This window comes from Camelus dromedarius, chromosome 7 (assembly GCF_036321535.1).
Source record: "Camelus dromedarius isolate mCamDro1 chromosome 7, mCamDro1.pat, whole genome shotgun sequence".
NCBI lineage: Eukaryota > Metazoa > Chordata > Mammalia > Artiodactyla > Camelidae > Camelus > Camelus dromedarius.
Genome location: NC_087442.1, coordinates 64,972,904 through 64,992,180, shown reverse-complemented (window position 1 = coordinate 64,992,180; position 19,277 = coordinate 64,972,904).

Genomic DNA, 19,277 nt, shown 5'->3' with positions numbered 1-19,277 from the left:
GTAATAGTGGGGCAAAATCATGTGAGATCATGTTGACCATGACAATGACTGGCCTTTATTATGAGATGAGAAACTACTGGGTAATTTTAGCAGGTAAGCAGCATAATTCTTAGATTTTACGAGGGTCACCCAGTTATTGCATTGTGAATAATCTCTAAGGGAGTGAAGATAAGAGTAGGGGGACCAACTAAGACATTGAAATATTTCAGGCAATAAAATGCAGTGATATGTGCTCGGTGATAGTCTAGTGGAAATGTTGGGAAATGGTGAGACTCTGGATTTATTTTGAGGGTAGGGCTGAGAAAATGTGCTTCATACTAGTTGTAAGGGGTAAGATAAAGAAAGAGATGACATAGTCGTTTTTGCCCAAGGGACTAGAAGGATGTTAACTGAAATGGGGAACACTGTGGGAGAAGCACTGTAGGAGAGGAGGATCCATTTAAATATTCTGTTTGAGGTGCCTGTTAAATATTGAAGATAAATAGAGTTGGTGGTTGAAAATATGAATCTGAAGTTTGGGCAGAGGTGTGAAAAGGACTTTCAGGAATCATTAATATATAGAAAGGATTTGAAGCCATTAGCCTGGATAATATCAACAGGATTAGGTGGTGTAGACAAAAGACTACTTTCAGAGACTGAGCCCTAGATCACTCTAACTTTAAAAGCAGAAGTTGAAGGAATCAAGAAATGAGACCATGATGAACTTTCAATTTACACAGGGAAAAAATCAGAACAATAAGGCAAATAAAGAAAGTGAATCAAAGAAGTGGAAGTGATCAACCCCATCACATGTTGCTCAGTCAAGAAGAGGGTGAAAAATTAAATGTTCCTTTGTTATCTTGACCGGAGACATTGTGGTGAAGGTGTTGAGGGCAAAAGATAGTAAAATGTGTGAGAAATTTTATAGGGAGACATTTTATGATTCTCTTAAATATCTTTATGGACAGTAGTCAGCACTGTGTGACGAATGTGCTTTTATTGTTACTCAAACAACTATACCCAAAGAGTGTTGAGGCCCCAGCTAATTTCGAATTGGAGGGAGTGTTGTAGAGATAGCTATAAGGCTTTGTGTTGTACTCGGTTACATTCAACCTTTCATAAAACATGGACAAAATCATGGAAGACATACCTGTCAGATAGGAGGCCAACACAAACCCAAGAGGACCAGGAAATGTAGTGAATGGCAAAATATGGTGTAAAAAAATGAATGTATCTTTTGATATAGTCTGATATGATAAATACATCTGTTCTCTATATTCATCAGCACCAGGTTTTTGCTTTTTGGTTTGTTTTGTTTCTGTTTGATTTGTAGGTTCCACATGTAAGTGAAATCATGCAGTATTTACTTTTTCTGACTTATTTCACTGAGCAAAATGCCCTCTAGATCCATCCATGTTGTCACAAATGGCACGATTTCACTCACTTTTATGGATGAATAATATTCCACTTTATGTGTGTGTGTGTGTGTGTGTGTGTGTGTATACACACTACATTTCTTTATCCGGTCATTCATCGATAGACATTTAGGTTGTTTCGATGTCTTGGCTATTATAAGTAATGCTGCTATGGACATGGTGCATATTTACATTTTTTAAATACTGATTTTGCTTTCTTTAAGTGAATACCCAGAAGCGAAATTGTTGGATCACATGGTAGTTCTATTTTTAATTTTTGAAGATCCTCCATACTATTTTCCACAGTGACTTCACCCATTTACATTCTCACCATCAGTATATGAAGTTTCCTTTTCCTCCACATTTATCTCCTTTATTTTGATAACAGCCATTCCAACAAGTGTGAGGTGAAATCTCACTGTGATTTTTATTTTTATTTGCCTGATGTTGCACGTCTTTTCATTCACATGTTGGCTATCTGTATGCCTTCTTTAGAAAAAATGTCTATTCAGTTCCTCTGCCCATTTTTTAATCAGATTTTTTGTTTCTGCTATTGAGTTGTGTGAGTTCTTTATGTATTTTGGATATTAACACCTTATCAGATATATGAATTGCAGGTATTTTCTCCCATTCAGAAGGTTGCCTTTTCATTTTGATGATTTCCTTCACTGTGCAGAAGCTTTTTAGTTTGGTGTAGTCCTGCTTGTTTATTTTTGCTTTTTATTGCCTTAGCTTTTGGTGTCAAATGCAAAAAATTATTGCTAATAAGACCTATGTCAAGGAGCTTACTGCCTATGTTTTCTTCTAGTTTTATGGTTTTAGATCTTACATTCAAGTCTTTAATCCATTTTGAGTTAATCTTTTTGCGTGGTGTAAGATAGCACTTCAATTGTATTCTTAAAAAAACTTTTTTTTTAGAACTTGGAAAACAAAAAGACCACTTGTGGAAAACTATGGGTTGTTCTGGGCTACAATTTAAAACAATTATTGGCAAACTGAAGTGAGTCCATAAGTGGCAGATCTGAGCAGTTAAGAGACCAGATTAGTTTTAAGTTTTTACACTTCCAAATAACATGAGTTCTGTGAATTAACAAACACTATTAATTGAATAAAAGTTTAATTTTCAAATATTTTACAGAAATGTTGGGTTAAGTAGTTTTATTTCTTTACTTTTGCATATCTCAGAACATTTGACAAGCAATATCCACTAGACGTTTCCAGGAGAAGGATTGAATAGATTGAATTTCCAAAAGTGACAATAACTTTTTTTTTTTTGCCTATGGACCATCTCATGGAACTAATGTTCTGTAGAACAGACTCTGGGAAATGCCATTTGAAAAATAAAGAAACCAGTATGTGCATTCCAAAGAAAAGAACACTTGTGGAAGAAAAAAATAGTTGGGAACAACTTTCTAACTTTAAATATCTGAATAGCAGCACAGAGCTGTGTACCATGGAAGATCATATTTATTGTTTTTAGGGAAGAAAGTGTAAATACTACAAAAAGGTAGGTGTTGACTCAATGTGAAGAGGAACTTGACAAATTGAGTTATTTGTATAAAGCTGTAAAATCTCATCCCTCAAGTATTCAAGAACTTTAGCATATTTGGATGGGCAAAAAGCTTAAGGGTTTTCAGAATACTTTTCTAGAATTTTACTTATGATCAGTGACATATCCAGTTATTTTCTAGGATAATTTCCAAATTTCAGATGGTTGATTCTTAGGACTTAGTTTTGTATCAGCATTTTTCTTCTGATAATACTCAAAATATTCCTGCTATAGAGAACATTCTGAGCCATCCTCTTACTTTCCCCAAATTAGTGTGGGCTGAAACATCTTATTTTTTTTAAATTTTACCTAAGTGAAGCGTATTTTGGAAGAAAATGAAATAGAAAGAATTCTAATTATGTATTGAATTCTAAAATAGATCTTTTTTTTTTTTTTTAAGAAAATTGCTACTGTGATGGGTTATATTTTCAGCTTTGTTCCCTTCTATTTATACAACTATTTGACAGTTGATTTTCAGTGTTAAACTCGTTTTATGCCATTGCTTGGTATTTATGGGATAATTCTCTTTATGGGATTATACTTTCACATTTGGCTCATTGAGGCAAGTTTTTCTGTGTCTTAAACTATAGTGTTTCATTAAAAACTGAAGATGTTTTAAGACTGAAATCTTTACACTCACAAACACACACATACACACCCTATTTATATATATATATATTTTTTTTTAGAGATTAAGAACCAGTCCAGCCTTGATGGATTCAGAGGATGGTTAGACAAAATACTTTGTATGAAGAGCTATAAATTTCATTTACTTATTAATTCCCTTCCATATTCAGCAAGAAAAAACTGAGTTATAAAAAGTGTATTTCAATATTTCCTTTGAGTTCACCTTTATATTGTTTTAAATGTTATAAAATATAGAAAATAATTTGAATATAGGGAATAGTTTGGAATGTTCCTAGTTCCCAGGGTTTTTTCCTTAGGCAGACATTTCACAGAATCATTCCCTGACATTTTTATTTCATTCACAGAAAATGGATTTGAGAGTGACTCCTTTTTTTCAGTTTCTGCCAGTACTTAATAGAATCTCCCTGTTATCTCTGAATAGAAATATATTCAAAGAAACTAATCCTATCAAGCTTTCCCATTAAATAGAATATTTAATCAGTAAAATTACTCAGGATCTTATTTCCAGCTCTGGCAATCTCCTTCATGCATGAAGTTTTTGGTTACTTACAAAGTCCTCAATGATGGCAGCAGCACAGCCTGAATTTTACCATGATACTTTCAAGCTTATCTAAACACTTATGTATTTCAAGCATTTGGGGCAGTAATTGGAGATGCTGGAGATGGTGCTACCCTTTAGAGTGCCACTTGGTGTCCCAGTGTTGTATGTGAATGAAATGTCCAGTTGCCCTCCCCAGGCTGTGTTCAGAGTTCACTGCCTTTTTATCTGTGAAATAACATTGCTGATCATCTCAAACCAGTAGCACATTTTTCTACCTTCCCTAAACATTTCCCCATGGGTTTTCAGGAAGCTGGTTAAACTTTCTGAAGGAAAATATGTAAGTTATCAGATCCAAAGAATCCAAATCTCACACATCAGTTTGTGGAGCTAATGTACTTAGGAGCAAAACTGACCTACTGCTTATCTCTGGCCTGTCAGGGCTCCTTAAGAATTTTAATTTTAATTCTTTAAATTAGTGAACCATTGAAGAGAAATATGCTCTCGTTGGAAAATAGAATGAGCATTACAAAACAAGGTTATGAGCACTCCTATACAGTAATCAGGGAAAGAACTGACTGCCCTTTGTGTCTCAGACTGAAACTACTTCAATAAGATGGAAGTTTCCTACTAAAATATGTTTTCCTGCCAATAAACCTGCATCTAGAAGATTTTCAAAGGTTATCATTTCATTCCAGCAAAAACATTATCCATCTCTTCTATTAGGTAGACATTTGAAGGTGATGTATTGCTTTGGATTACACTATATTAAAATGGAAGTAGGGTCTGGATCAGTTAGGTTTAGAATAAGTCAATATTAGAGAGATAAGCAAAAGTGTTCTTTTTTTTTTTTTCCACTTTATGCAGCTTTTTATCAGAGGGAGACCTCCCAATCCACTTTCTTAAATCCCTTCACAAAGTCACCACTTCTTTTTGCACCCTGCCCACCTGCTCCACCTTTTATAGATTGTGAGAGCAAGACCATCTTGGCAGAAACGTAAGTCAGGTAAATTGGAAATATACAAAATGTGTGTGTGTGCATACATGAGTGTGTATAAATGAGTGTGTGTTCTTAATTAAAATACTTTTTAGTCTTTAATTATGGATCTTGATCCTTGTTCACAATAATGTTTTTCAAAACATATCCACATATTGAAATAATCAACTTCCACCTTGCTGAATCATCAGTTCCTCTTATCTGAGAGATTAAAATAGTTGATAATGTAACCTGGTTAAGTACCTGTTTAAAACAAATTCTCACTTTAATTCTATTTGAAGTATTTACTTTGTAATTAACCTAACTGGATGATAGTTTGGCAATATCATACACAACCCAAGAATTTTATTTTGTATCCTCTGTACAAAACTTTTTTATTATACTGTGGCTAAGTAAATTGCACTATTTATTGTACATGCAAAGTAGCTTTTTTAGTTATTCAGTAAATTACTTGGACTGTAGTTCAATGCAATAATATTTTTTTCAATAAAAGGCTTAATGGTATAAGAGTGTTAAGGTCATGTATGTCTAACAAAAAGCATACCAAAATATAAGTGCAAAATCAAAAGCAAAATGGTATGGAAATATTCTGTATTTTACCCTGCTGACTTTAAAATACATTTAACATTTTATTTATTATTGTATAAATTTATATTATATATTTAAAGGCCGGGATTTCTTAGACTATTTCTTAAAATTTTAGTGTTATAAAATAAAGCTGTTTCCTCAAAGTGAAAATAAATATGACTTAAATTGTATAGATGTATTATTTGTTCAACTCTATTATACATGTACTATGTGAAATCTGTTTCTGTTTACTTAAAAAGCTGTGATCTAATATTTTGTAATGCTCTAACAAAGCTCTATATATACTTTCTGGACTAGATTCTCTAACCGATGATATAATTTAGACATGGGGGCAGTCTACCTCTTATAATAATTTTAATGTAAACTTTGAAAAATAATAACCCAAATAAGCTATGATTCTCAAAAGGACTCGACTCACTAGGGAGTCTCTTTAATCAAGCATGACCAGTGGTGTGGAAATATGACTTGAGATTCCACTTAACTTCTACACCTCACAGTACAGAGCCCTCATCTGCTGAATCTTAGTGTGATTTATTCTGTGCAGAAACTCAGACCAGGTGTTCCTAGAAGTGACCACTAGGTATTCTCTTGTTCTTGAATCATATCTATCCATACTCTTCCCTTTACCCTCTAACAAGCTTTAACCATGTCCCAAAGTTCCTTGCTCCTGCACTTTAATTAGATGCCCTGTCACTATGTATGCATTAATGAAACAGGACTCTGCTATGCACTCTAACCCAGTGGTTAAGCTCATGCTTTCAGTGGAGAAATGTTTTAGTGGCCAATCATCTGTCTCCCTAGACTTCTAGCCGAAATTCTCTATTTCTATGCTAGACTGTTTTTCAGAAATCCTTGTAAGTAATCAAGAAGTACCTTTCACACAACACACACACGTGCACACATACATTGTTGACAAGAGCCATGACAGAAACTCTCCTGTCTTAATTCGTGAAATTGTCACCATTTATTGACTACTATATGGACCAGGCACTGTTTAGCTCATAGGTGTACTTCCCACTGGCTAGATTCCTGGATTCCCTTTGGGCAGAAAAATCAATTTTGCTTGAAAATGAAAGATGCTATGAGTACTTGTATGGAGACGGAAGCAAATGGTAATGTATGGTCTGTGTACTCAAGGTCTGCTCCTCCCTCATATGTGCAGTTTCTGCCAGGTCAGAGCTTTGTTCACCTTCTGTATAACTTTTGGTTCATCATGGAAATATTTGACACTATGGAGGTCACACACTCTTAAGGTTATGTGCTCTTGTTAGATCTGGTAGAATTGAGTCACCTCCCAAATGGCATTTGGTAATGCTTTAAATCATACAGATAAAATTAGCAGAACTTTTTGAATTTGCTCAGCGATTAATAAATAAAAGCTACTCAGCAGCCTGGGATATTCATGAGAGTGCTGTGCAACTCACAGAATCTACCCCCCGGGGCCCCACATCTCAGGGAAGAGCTCCTTTACTATTCATACCACTAGCCTTGAATTTGTTTCTTACAACACTTAATAATCTGCTATTCTATTACATATTTACTTTTATATTTGTGTTTATATATTTTTAAGTTCCATCTTCCTAGAAATAAGCTTTTTGAGAGGAAAAATTTTATCAGAGCAGGATTTTTTCCTCTGTTGTTCAATACAATTTTTAAGTTTCTTGAAATTGTACTGGGAACATAGTAAAGACTCTATAAGCATTTGTTGAGTCATATAATGAATACATGTGTTAAAGAAGATTCTCAGCTTGTTGGTTGATTTGAGGCACTCACCACTGAGTACCAGTGTGCAAAATTTGATGCAATTTATTAAATAAAGTATACTTTAGATATTAAAGCCTATATTTTCTTTTTTTTTTACATTTTTTATTGAGTTACAGTCAGTTTACAATGTTGTGTCAATTTCCATTGTAGAGCACAATTTTTCAGTTATACATGAACATACATATATTCATTGTAGCATTCTTTTTCACTGTGAGCTACCACAAGATCTTGTATATATTTCCCTGTGCTATACAGTGTAATCTTGTTTATCTATTCTACAGACGCCTGTCAGTATCTACAAATTTTGAGCTCCCAGTCTGTCCCTTCCCACCTCCCTCCCCCTTGGCAACCACAAGTTTGTATTCTATGTCTATGAATCTGTTTCTGTTTTGTTTTGTATTTTTTTTTTTTTTAGGTTCTACATATGAGTGATCTCACATGGTATTTTTCTTTCTCTTTCTGGCTTACTTAGAATGACATTCTCCAGGAGCATCCATATTGCTGCAAATAGCATTATGTTGTCATTTTTTATGACTGAATAGTATTCTATTGTATAAATCTACCACTTCTTCTTTATCCAGTCATCTGTTGATGGACATTAAGGCTATTTCCATGTCTTGGCTGTTGTAAATAGTGCTGCTATGAACACTGGGGTGCAGGTGTCTTTTTGAAGTAGGGTTCCTTCTGGATATATGCCCAGGAGTGGGATTCCTGGGTCATATGGTAAGTCTAATTTTAGTCTTTTTAGGAATCTCCATCCTGTTTTCCACAGTGGCTGCACCAAACTGCATTCCCACCAGCAGTGTAGGGGGGTTCTCTTTTCTCCACAGCCTCTCCAGCATTTGTCATTTGTGGACTTTTGAATGATGGCCATTCTGACTGGTGTGAGGTGATACCTCATCATAGTTTTGATTTGCATTTCTCTGATAATTAGTGATATGGAGCATTTTTTCATGTGCCTATTGATCATTTGTATTTCTTCCTTGGAGAATTGCTTGTTTAGGTCTTTTGCCCATTTTTGGATTGGATTGGGTTGTTTGTTTTTTTCTTATTAAGTCATATGAGCTGTAAAGCCTATATTTTCAACCAAAGAGTAAATATGAAAAAACCTTGATTAATCAATGAAATATTTAACTTAAAGTGTTGCATATTTTAATTTTTAAATTATCTAGAGATCATGATGTATTTTCTTGACAGACCTACATAAAGTGTTAAGACATACTTTAAAGTTTACAATGCTTTGTAAAAGTATTTATCATATAACCTCTTTTTAGGGATTCAGGGACTGTTTGATCCTGTTGGTTGGAGGCAAGGATACCCAACATCACTTGGGTGCAAGATTCTACTCCTCTATACATCATGCTTCTACTGCTCTGTATACGTGGTGAGGTAAGCTAGTAATTCTCTGGAGAGTGGTTTCCTCAATCATTCAACAAATGTATAGTAAGTAGCTACTACATGCCAGATACAGCTCTAGCAGTCCATAAATATTCCAAAAGCTCTGCTCTTCTCTTATGAAGCTTACTTTTTAGTGGAAGAGGAAAAACAAACTAAATAAATAAGCCAAATACACACTAGGATAAATAATGGTAAATACCAAGGAAGTTCACAATAGTCTGTGAGTAATGGAAGAAACTGAATTTGTACCTGGAACTCTCTTTTGTTCCCCACACAATGTTTCTTTTATTATATGAAATGATGTAAGACAGAAATTACTGTCTGGTTAATTACTGATGCTTCTTTGCTTGGTTGGTTCCTTCAAAGAGGGATTATGGGTTGAGGAAAATTTATCTCTTTTGAATGGTTTGCAGAGACTTTATAAAATTCACCCTAATGTCACCTAAGTTAAGCATATCTTGACTTTGAAATTGGAATATTATGATTACACTAGTTGAAAATCTGTTGCTATTGAATAATTTAAAATGTGATGGATACACACGGGAGAGATAATAATGACATATGGACTCATGACATATTTACATAGATCTGAACATGCTATGCTGTCATTAGCAACTAATGCACATCCAGAAATGAAAAAATCTGATTCTAGAAAATGACAGGTGAAGTTGTCTTTTGAGATCTTTGTCTTATGGAAGCAGTTTTGTATGAGGCAAACCTATCATTTTCGGCAAACTCTCCAGAGAAATTTCATTTCATTAAAAGGATAGGCACTCCAGGATTTATTGCTATTCAGTTTATTAAGGTGTGACTATTCCTTACATCTTTGCTATGCAGCTATTTTCTTATATATTTTATAGGCAGCTGCCCTTTACTAGGCTTTTCTGTTGTCTATGATCCTGATTATTTCATTTTTTTCACCAACGTGAATAATAGGCAGATTCCTTTTTATCTTAGGCCCAGTAGTGGAATGAAAATTGCAAACACACCCATATGAAAACCTGAACTGCCTGGGAAAGGCCTCTTCCTGATTTCTGATTGTCTTTGCCAATGATAAAGAAATTTTTTATCAATAAAGTCTGGCTGCTAAACAAGACTTCTTGGCAACACTGTTACACACTGTTACACAGGCGAAGATGTCCTTTGGTCCACACCCAGTGTTTCTTCTCAGAAGCTCAGACCCAGAACTACAGCACCCGTCTGGGCTTCCTTGTTTCCAGTTGAGCTGTTCCCGCTTCGTGGCAGCATGGGGTTGGTCCTGTCACTATTTACAGAAATGTTCCAGCGCTTCAGGCTGATTTCTGGCATGTCCTTGAAGCATCACCCTCCCCCTCCTGGTGCTCCTCTCCTGTTTCTTAGAGATTTTGCCCTCATCAATTTTCCTCACATTCCATTCCTGTCAGAGCTGAGTTTTCACAGCCATTCTGTCAAATTTGAAGAAAGCAAATCCATCCTGAACTCTGACCAGTGGGGATTTTATTCTGCCTGCTGAGGTTGTGTGGGTAGTATTTGCCTTAGAATTCTATTACTGGCTATGACATGGAGAAAAATTCTCATAAGCTGAGTGTTTGGGACCACACAATTCTTTTGTCTTTTGGGGTCTTACTGGATGACTCAGTGCCAGGGACAGTGTTCCATTTAGAGACAATGAGTTCAGGTGCCAATTTGAGGGGACTGTCATTAATGATGATTTCAGAGAAAAGGGCTTTTAGTATTTTTATGAAAGAGTGAGCTAATCCAAAAGTTGCCAACGTTGTTCATATTTCCTCAGTCAGGATGTGCGAATATATAGCAGGAAAGAGCATAGCAACTAGAGTTGAGTAGAAGGTTAAAAGACAGTACTCTCATCTAGACCCATAAGAACAATACAAACATGATTTTGCTATGCTAGGACTGTCAGCCTCTGGAGCAGTGGTGTGTGTACCTGTGATTTTGTGCCCTACATTTTTTGCCTTTTTGACTCACTATTATAGCTCTTTGTTTCATGCTATGTTATTTCTTTATTAGCATTTTAAATTACACAGAAAATTGCATGGAGTGAATATATTACAATTTATACACTCATTCCTATTCTATTGTTATTTAGACTATCCCCCAACTTTTTACTAATATAAAAGACATTTTCAGAGATGTCAGTTTTCTCTTGTTATTCCTGATAGAAGTTCAGTTATTGGCAATGAGGATTAAAGCACACACATATTAATTTTTTTAATATGCTACCCAATTACATTTCAGTCAGTTTTCTCAAGGTCAGAAATACATTTAAAAACTTGACAGTAATGTGCTATAATTCATTCAACTCTTGTTTTTTGTCATTTATTAGTATTATTACTACTATTATCATTCCATCTATATTATTATTATGTCATAATTGTGTGGTAACTTAAGAAAAAAAAGTTCATGGGTCTTTTTTTTATCTTACAAATTTTTACGTGTGTTTCATTTTTGTTTGATTTTTCCACTTTTACTGAGATATAATTGGCATATAGCACTATGTATGTTTAAGGTATATGGCACAATGATTTGAGTTACATATATTGTGAAATAAGTACCACAAAAAATTTAGTGAACATTTATATATCATTCCAAAAATAAAACTGTTTTTCCTTGTGATGAGAACACTTAGGAATTACTCTTAACAACTTCCGTATATAGCATATGGTGGTGTTAACTACAGTCTCCATGTTGTACATATATCCCTGGTACTTACTTGTCTTATAACTGGAAGTTTGTACATTTCGACCACCTTAATCCAATTCCCCCCTTCACACCCTGCCTCTGGTAACCACAAATCGAATCTTTTTCTATGAGTTTGATTTTTTTCCCTTTTTTTTCTTTTAGATTCTCTGTATAGTGGGATCACACAGTGCCTTTCTCTGACTTATTTCACTTAGCATAATGCCCTCAAGGCCCATCCATGTTGTTGCAGATGTCAAGATTTCATTATTTTTATGGCTGAGTAACATTCCATTGTGTGTAGGCACCACATCTTCTTTATCCATTCATCTATCAATGGACACTTCAGTTGCTTCCATATCCTGGCTAATATAAATAATGCTGCAATGAACATGAGGGTACATATATCTTTTCAAATGAGTGTTTTTATCTTCTTCAGATAAATACCTAGGAAGAGAATTACTGGATCATGTGATAGTTCTATTTTCAATTTTTTGAGAAACTTCTATACTGTTTACCATAATGGCTACACCAATTTACATTCCCACCAACAGTGCACAAGGGTTTCCTTTTCACCAGTATTTATTATCTCTTTTGAATGATAGTCTTTCTGGCAAGTGTGAGGTGATTTTCATTGTGGTTTTGATTTGTACCTCTAGTGACTTGTGGTGATATGCACTTTTTCATGCACCTGTAGGCCATTCATCTGTCTTCTTTGAAAAAATTGTCTAATCACGTCCTTTGCCCATTTTTAAAATCAGATTATTTGGCTTCTTGCTATTGAATTTTATAAGTTCTTTACATATTTTGGATGTGGATCCCTTATGGATATGGTTTCCAATTATTTTCCCTTTCCATAGTTTGTCTTTTCATTTTATTGAATATTTCTTTGGCTGCGCAGAAGCTTTATAGTTTGATATAATCCCACTTGCTTATTTTTTTTAATTTTGTTTCCTGTACTTTAGTGTCATATCCAAAATATCATTGCCAAAACCCATGTCAAGGGTTTTTTTTCCCTGTTCTTCAGGAGTTTTATGGTTTCTGGTCTTACACATACATCTTTAATCTATTTTGAGTTAATTTTTGTGAGAGGTGTAAAACAGGGGTCTAGGTTCACTCTTCTACATGTGAATATCCAATTTTCCTAGCATCTTTTATTAAAGAGACTGTCTTGTCCCCGTTGAGTATTCTTGGCTCCATTGTCAAATTCTGGGTCCTTGACTTTGTGCCATTGGCCTGTGTGTCTGTTTTTATTCCAGTACCGTACTTTCTGATTACTATAGTTTTATAGTATAGCTTGAAATCAGTAAATGTGATGCCTCCCAGTTTGTTGTTCTTTCTCAGGATTGCTTTGGCTATTCGAGGTCTTTTGTAAATCCATATAATTTTTTTACTTCTATTAAAAAATGCCTTTGGAATCTCAGTAGGAATTGCATTGACTCTATAGATGGCTTTGAGTAGTATGGACATTTTAACAATATTAAGGGAATAATATTAATGGGAATAGTATTAATATTCCCCCTTCCATTTATCTCTTCAATTTCCTTCATCAATGTCTTGCAGTTTTCTGTAAAGTGATCTTTCACCTTTTTGGTTAAATTTAATCGTCAGTATTTTATTATTTTTATGCTACTGTAAATGGGGTTGTTTTCTTTATTTCTTTTTCAGATAATTCCTTGTTAGTGTAAGAAACGTTACTGATTTTTGCGTATTAATTTTGAATCTTGCATCTAAATTTGTTGATTAAATCTAGCCGTTTTTTTTAAAGTGGAATCAGGCGTGGAAGGTCGGGGCCGAGAGGCTCCCAGGTGTTGCCAATGAGGCTTTCAAGTTGGGCGGGGCCAGGCGCTGCACTCAGCGGTGGGTGGGGCCATGAATTAGCTCTCGTGCCCCAGTGAAGCAAGCGGAACCTCCAAGCTTGGTGAGGCTTTTAGTTCGTGGTCTCGACTCAAGCCAAGCTGCGTTGCAAGTTCCTTGGCCAGACGGTGCCGCTGGCTTTGCTGTGGAGATGATTAACTCTGCCTGCTGTATCCTCAGCTCAAGGGCTGCTGGGCCCGGCAGCTTCCAGGTGTTCCTGATCAGGCTTCCGGTTGTGAGGAACCCTGGGAGCCGTACCAGCAGTGAGGCAGGCCGTGACGCAGTAGCCTTGCCTGCGGCCGGCCCGCGTCAGGCCGCCCCGCACGCCAGCGCGGTTCCCGCTCGGCCGTGGCTCTGCACCGCGCACCGAACGGCTCTGGCTGCGACGACTGCTCGGGCGCTGCAGGTAGGGACTGCGGCCCGCTGGTTCTTGCCCCCCCCCCCTTCTTTGTGGCAAAAAGATTCCCAGTGGGCAAGTCCCACAGAGTCCTCTGCAGTCCTCATGGGGTGAGACCAGAATGGGGAGTTCCAACCAGTGACCCCACGCTCTCTTTCCCCACTGGAGGAGACGGAGGCCTGAGGAGACCTCTGTGGTGCTGCGCTGGCCCGGTCGGCGTCCGGGGCCTTCTCTTTCCCTTCTAACGCCTTCTGTCTTGGTCTCTGTGGAGCGGCGGGGTGGGGGTAGGGGTGGGGGGTGCTCAGCCCCCGTGTTCTAGGATTCTCTCAGTGGTGCCCATGAATGGTTCTTGGGAAGGGGAACCAAGTCAGAATGTATGTTGCTGTCTTGGTGACGTGACTCCCTTCCTTATAAATTTAAAAAATTCTCCTAGCTGTGGTTCCTACTTAAAAATACACACACACACACGCACATATATGACTCTGTAGTTACACATTTGGGGATTTACATAAAATGAGAATGTTTGTGAGAGCTTGTAGCTCTTTTTCTTTAATGGAGTACAAAAACCGCCATGCCGTAGTCATGGTGCTTCCTGCTTTTATTCCTTGATTTGAATGCCTGTACTTTACACACCATCCAAATACGTAATTGCCTGACCAGGAATCAGATAGTTTCCTCCAGGATCTTGTTTCTTGTCATTGCGTTTCCTATATTTCATTTAAGAAGAGCAAATTAGACCAAAAATAAATGTCGACTGGCCATTCCAGGGCTGCTCATAATGGAAAACTGCTGTTCTCGTGCAGTGGGGAATCACAGCTGCTTACAATTAAGACACTTAAGAGCTCGTTGTGGGCCCAGAATAGTGGCTACAACCTTGTAGACGCTAAGTACAATCTTTTTTAATTAACGAATGAATCAAGTACCATGCTTTCATTTCATAAACACTGCATTTTAAAAGTGTGTCCCAGAAATGCAAATAATTTCACCAAGGTAACCTGATATTCAGTTTAAAAAAATTAGCTGTTTACGATACTGCTATACCATCCAGATGTGAATTGATGACTAGGTTTAAAAGTATTAGTGATAAGAACTTGATGGACTTTAGAACCAAACTGTCCAATTTTAAGACTTGGCTCTTGCCAGCTGCGTGACCTGGGGTAAGTCCCTTAACCACCTTGTGCCTTGTTTTTTCATTTTAAAATGTGAATAATGATAGTACATGTCTGTGTAATAAGAAATTTGCCTGGGAGGTAGGCTCTAAACATTTAGAGTAAAGAATTTGGCTGGTCTTTGACTTGGGTTTCTGGGATGGAGCCTCTAAATTCTTGGAGTTTTCTAAGTAATAGGAGTGTCTTTGCTATTCATGGTGGGCTCTGATAGTTTATTCTGAGGTGACTCAGGGTCTGCCCCTTGAAAGTTTAAGCTAATGACTCAGGATAGATGCTAGCTGTGCTGGAAGGACCAGTCATGTGATGAGAGGGTTGGGGCTTTGAACCACAGGCAATCAGCCCAACCTATAGGGAGAAGAAGTAGACTGGTGATTGAGTCACATGGTCAGTAATTCAGTCAAGCGGCCTATGTAATGAAGCCCCAATATAACCTGTGGACAATTAAGCTAAGGGAAGTTGCCTGGTTGGTTATAATCTGTGTCCTGATTCCACAAAAGGACAAGGAAAGCTTCCCATTTGGAACCCTCCCTGATTTGCTCTATATGCTTTTTCTTTTCGGTGGTTCTGATTTATTTTGGCTATAATAAAACTACACTCATAAGTAGTGTTCACCTAAGTTCTGTGAGTCTTTCTAGTGAGTTGTTGAACCTGAGGGGGTAGTAAGAATCTGAATTTGTAGTCAGTTGATCAGAAGGGAGGGTGGCCTGCGAGCCGCTGAACTTGAGGTTAGTGTCTGACGTGAGGGCAGCATTGTGGAGGACTGCTCTTACCCTGTGATGTCTGACATAACTGTGGGTAGTTGGTGTCAAAAGTTATTGCAGAATCTCAGAGTTATGAGAAATAAACGGTTCAGCATATGTAAAATGCTTCGAATAGTAACTGGATGCAGTGAATGCTATGCAAGTCTTCGTGATTTATAATTATTACTAAAGGTTCAGGTTCTTTATGACTGATGAATATAACAGCAGTAATAATAAGTGCTAGTCATTGTTAACTTAGCATGTTTCATTTAACCCTTAGAATCATTCTATAAGATGTTTCTATAAGGTGCTTACACAAATACACAAACAGTTGTTTTCCCAACAAGATGTCTAGAGTGAAATCAGTGGGTACTTAACAGAGACCAAACTTCCTCTGCCCCAATTCTCAGTGGTGTAGAGTAACTAGCACAAATCGAGATTTTTCTTCCATTACAGTTAAGTTAATCTCACAGATCTCATTGGCATTGTATCTCCATATTTCTCAGTCAGGCTTCTTCTGTTTAATTCTGTAGATTTCAACACACATAACATTTTAGAGAGAAATGTAAGAATCTATTGACAAAGCTGGTTTGATGTCATGTTCAGCCAGAAGTTTCTGCTGTACCCTTCTTCATATTGAAATGGGTTAAAGCCTTATATTGAGATTGATAGATGATTGATAATGAGTTTTTACTGTGAAAATTTAATCTGGTAAGAAAAGTATTATATCTTAGGAACCAAAACAATGACAGGGCCCCACTGGGGGCCTCAGTGTCCTAGGGAAATAGTCTTGATACTCTGGACTGCTTTTCCTTTGACTCCAAATTTCATGCTAGCTTATGAGGTTGAAGAAAAACAGATACAAATCATGACAGTTCTAATAGATGATTCTTCAGTTTGCTTTGAATACCTCATTCTTGGGGTGAAATGCTATAACTCTCTTTAAGTCTTAGAATCAATAGATGTAACTTTTAAAGCAAGCTTCCCAGGTGAAAGATACTCTTGGGGATGTATCTGAGCTCCAGAGGAATGCACTGTCCTCGTTCAAATCTTGCTTTGCAGTGTCTCTCCCCAGTGTTTGAGGGGGCATGATGTCTCGGCTTACTACCTGACACTAAAGTTCCTTCATGGCCCAAAGCCCAGCAAGGAGTTGAGGGGATGGGGATTTGAGACCAAATCAAGATCTGGTGATGAGGGATTTGAGCAGTGCACCACCTGAGGCCACTTCGTCTCTGGCTCCTGACCCATGAAGCATGATAGTCAGGGAAGATTCTATTTGGAGAACCGCTCTTCAGTACTTACTTAAAATCAACTGTGTCTGGTCTCCCGAGGCTCTTGCTATAAAGCCTAATGTTGCACTTCCAACTTCAGGTTTATTTCTACCTCCTGAACCATTGGCATTTCTTTCATATCCATCCTGAGGTTGCTGTGAACCTTCCTTGTTTGAACTCAGTCGATGCTTAATTTATTTTCCAGGTATCTAATTTTATCATTTAAAGAAACCCAGCTTTGAAATTAAATCTGGGTTATATCATGTCTCTTGGGAATCTGAAATTTGTCACATTGGATTCCTCAAGTTTTATTTCTCAACATATTTCTTCAAGTCTGGAAGAAAGAGAGAATACACGGTCTTTGGGAATTTAACAGCCTTAGGCCACAGCAGCAGTACCCACAGTAGCAGGTCTGTAGACACAATGGCATGGAACTTGAACTGCCAGTTACTCTCATAAACCTTTACTCTGTGACTCCTGCCATCTTTGTCTCTGTCTCTGTCCTGCCATGCTAGGCATGGATTTCATAGTTGACTTGTTGGTCTCATTTCCTAAACTGTAGTTTCTTCTAGGGCAATATTCTTATTTCCTGAAGTTCCTAGCAAGTCCTGGGACATATAGTGAGTACTCCAATCAACATTTGAGTGAAAAAAAAAAAGGGGGGGGGTCTGCCAAACCTACCTTTAAACTGCTTCTTGGAGGCAACTTGACGCAGAATTGCTAATCCAGTGTGTCGGCATTTACCTGAGGCTGCTCTGGTGATGGGATGCTAGCTGTGGTTCTTGCCCTTATTGGGGCGGGGAGGGTGGCACTCATTTTACTCCTGCAGCCCTCAAGATAGTGCTCAAAGGTGTTTCATGGGTATAGGGCCAAAGGGAAGACGTGTACTGCTTGTTATACTGTAACTGGGGATCTGTTGGAGCTCTATCCATATTAGGAAGAAAGTATAGCATGGGGCAGTGGGGAAACTTCAGAGTCTGTAAGCCTGAATTTTCAATTACTAGTTGTATTTCTGTGAACATCTACCATTCTTGAACCTTAGCTTCTTATCTGCAATATGGAGAAAATAATAAATTCTTTCCTCCTCGGTTTTCATATGTATGCTCTGAAAGAGTACAAGTAAAAAAAACTGTAGATCATGACATTTCTGAATAAAATATACCTTATTGTTATCTATAAAACGTATTGGTGGTAAAGCGCTGGAATCTTCTATCAGATACTGCAGCAAAGTAGGTAACACAGTGTAAGACATGGAAGAATTAGATACTTTATAGTCAATTCTGAAGTAAATGCTAATCCGTCCAGTTGCAGTTTGCATTGGAGACCATGTTGAGATTCAGGTGTAGGAGGTGCTCCTAGCAAACGAGGTAGCAAGTGAGACGAATATCCAAATGACCTGATTCCAGCCAGGAGTACCAATGACTTGAAAGAAAAATCCTACCAGCAGAGCCATAATAACATACCACAGGATGATGTGGCTTACGAGGCCATAACATAAATGCTCAGGTTTTACCTTTACATGTAACAAGAAACAAGATTTGCAGTGAGGGAAGCTCCAGGAATCACACCTGCATCAGCATGCAGGAGCCCCGTATAACCATGGGTGCCTGAGGACCCTAAGAAGGGACATGTCCTGGTATAAAAGATGCAGCAGCCCCTGTGGCAGCCTCAGACTGGCTGGTATCCAGGAGAATCCTTCTCCCATCCAGGGTGATTCTTGGAGCAAATGCTTCTGCTCTTGTGCTGCAATCAGGCTTTCAGGAAGCTCCCCTCCAACTTCCTTTTACTCCTTGCCTTCAATAACTGTGTCCAACCTGCCCCCTAATCACACCTATTTTTTTTTTCTTCCTGATGAAGAAATGCCTGTACTTAGAGGTGAGGGATTACTCTTTGTAACAATATCTCTGCATTTTCAAGTTGACATGGTAGAAAATAGTATCTATATATGTGCCATGCGGAATATCTCAGTTGTGTTGACAAAGGGTAATGGTGTAAACTGTTCAGTCATAATGAGTCTTAGCTTTTTAGTTTAAGGGCTGATTATTTTTGGAGGGGGATGGTTCTACTTAAAATGATACTGGAATTACTTTAAGTCCCTAGGACTAGAAACTTACAAGTAAAAACAAGGCTTCTTTCTGTAAATTAAACAAATTGCCTAAATGCCTCTTTCCCTGATTGCAAAAACATTCTTAAAGGAGTAAATTCCCTCTGGGAATCAAAATATACACATCCAGTAAGAGTTTCGATAAAGTATCTAAGAATCTAGGCTTTTGATATGTGATTAACTTTCC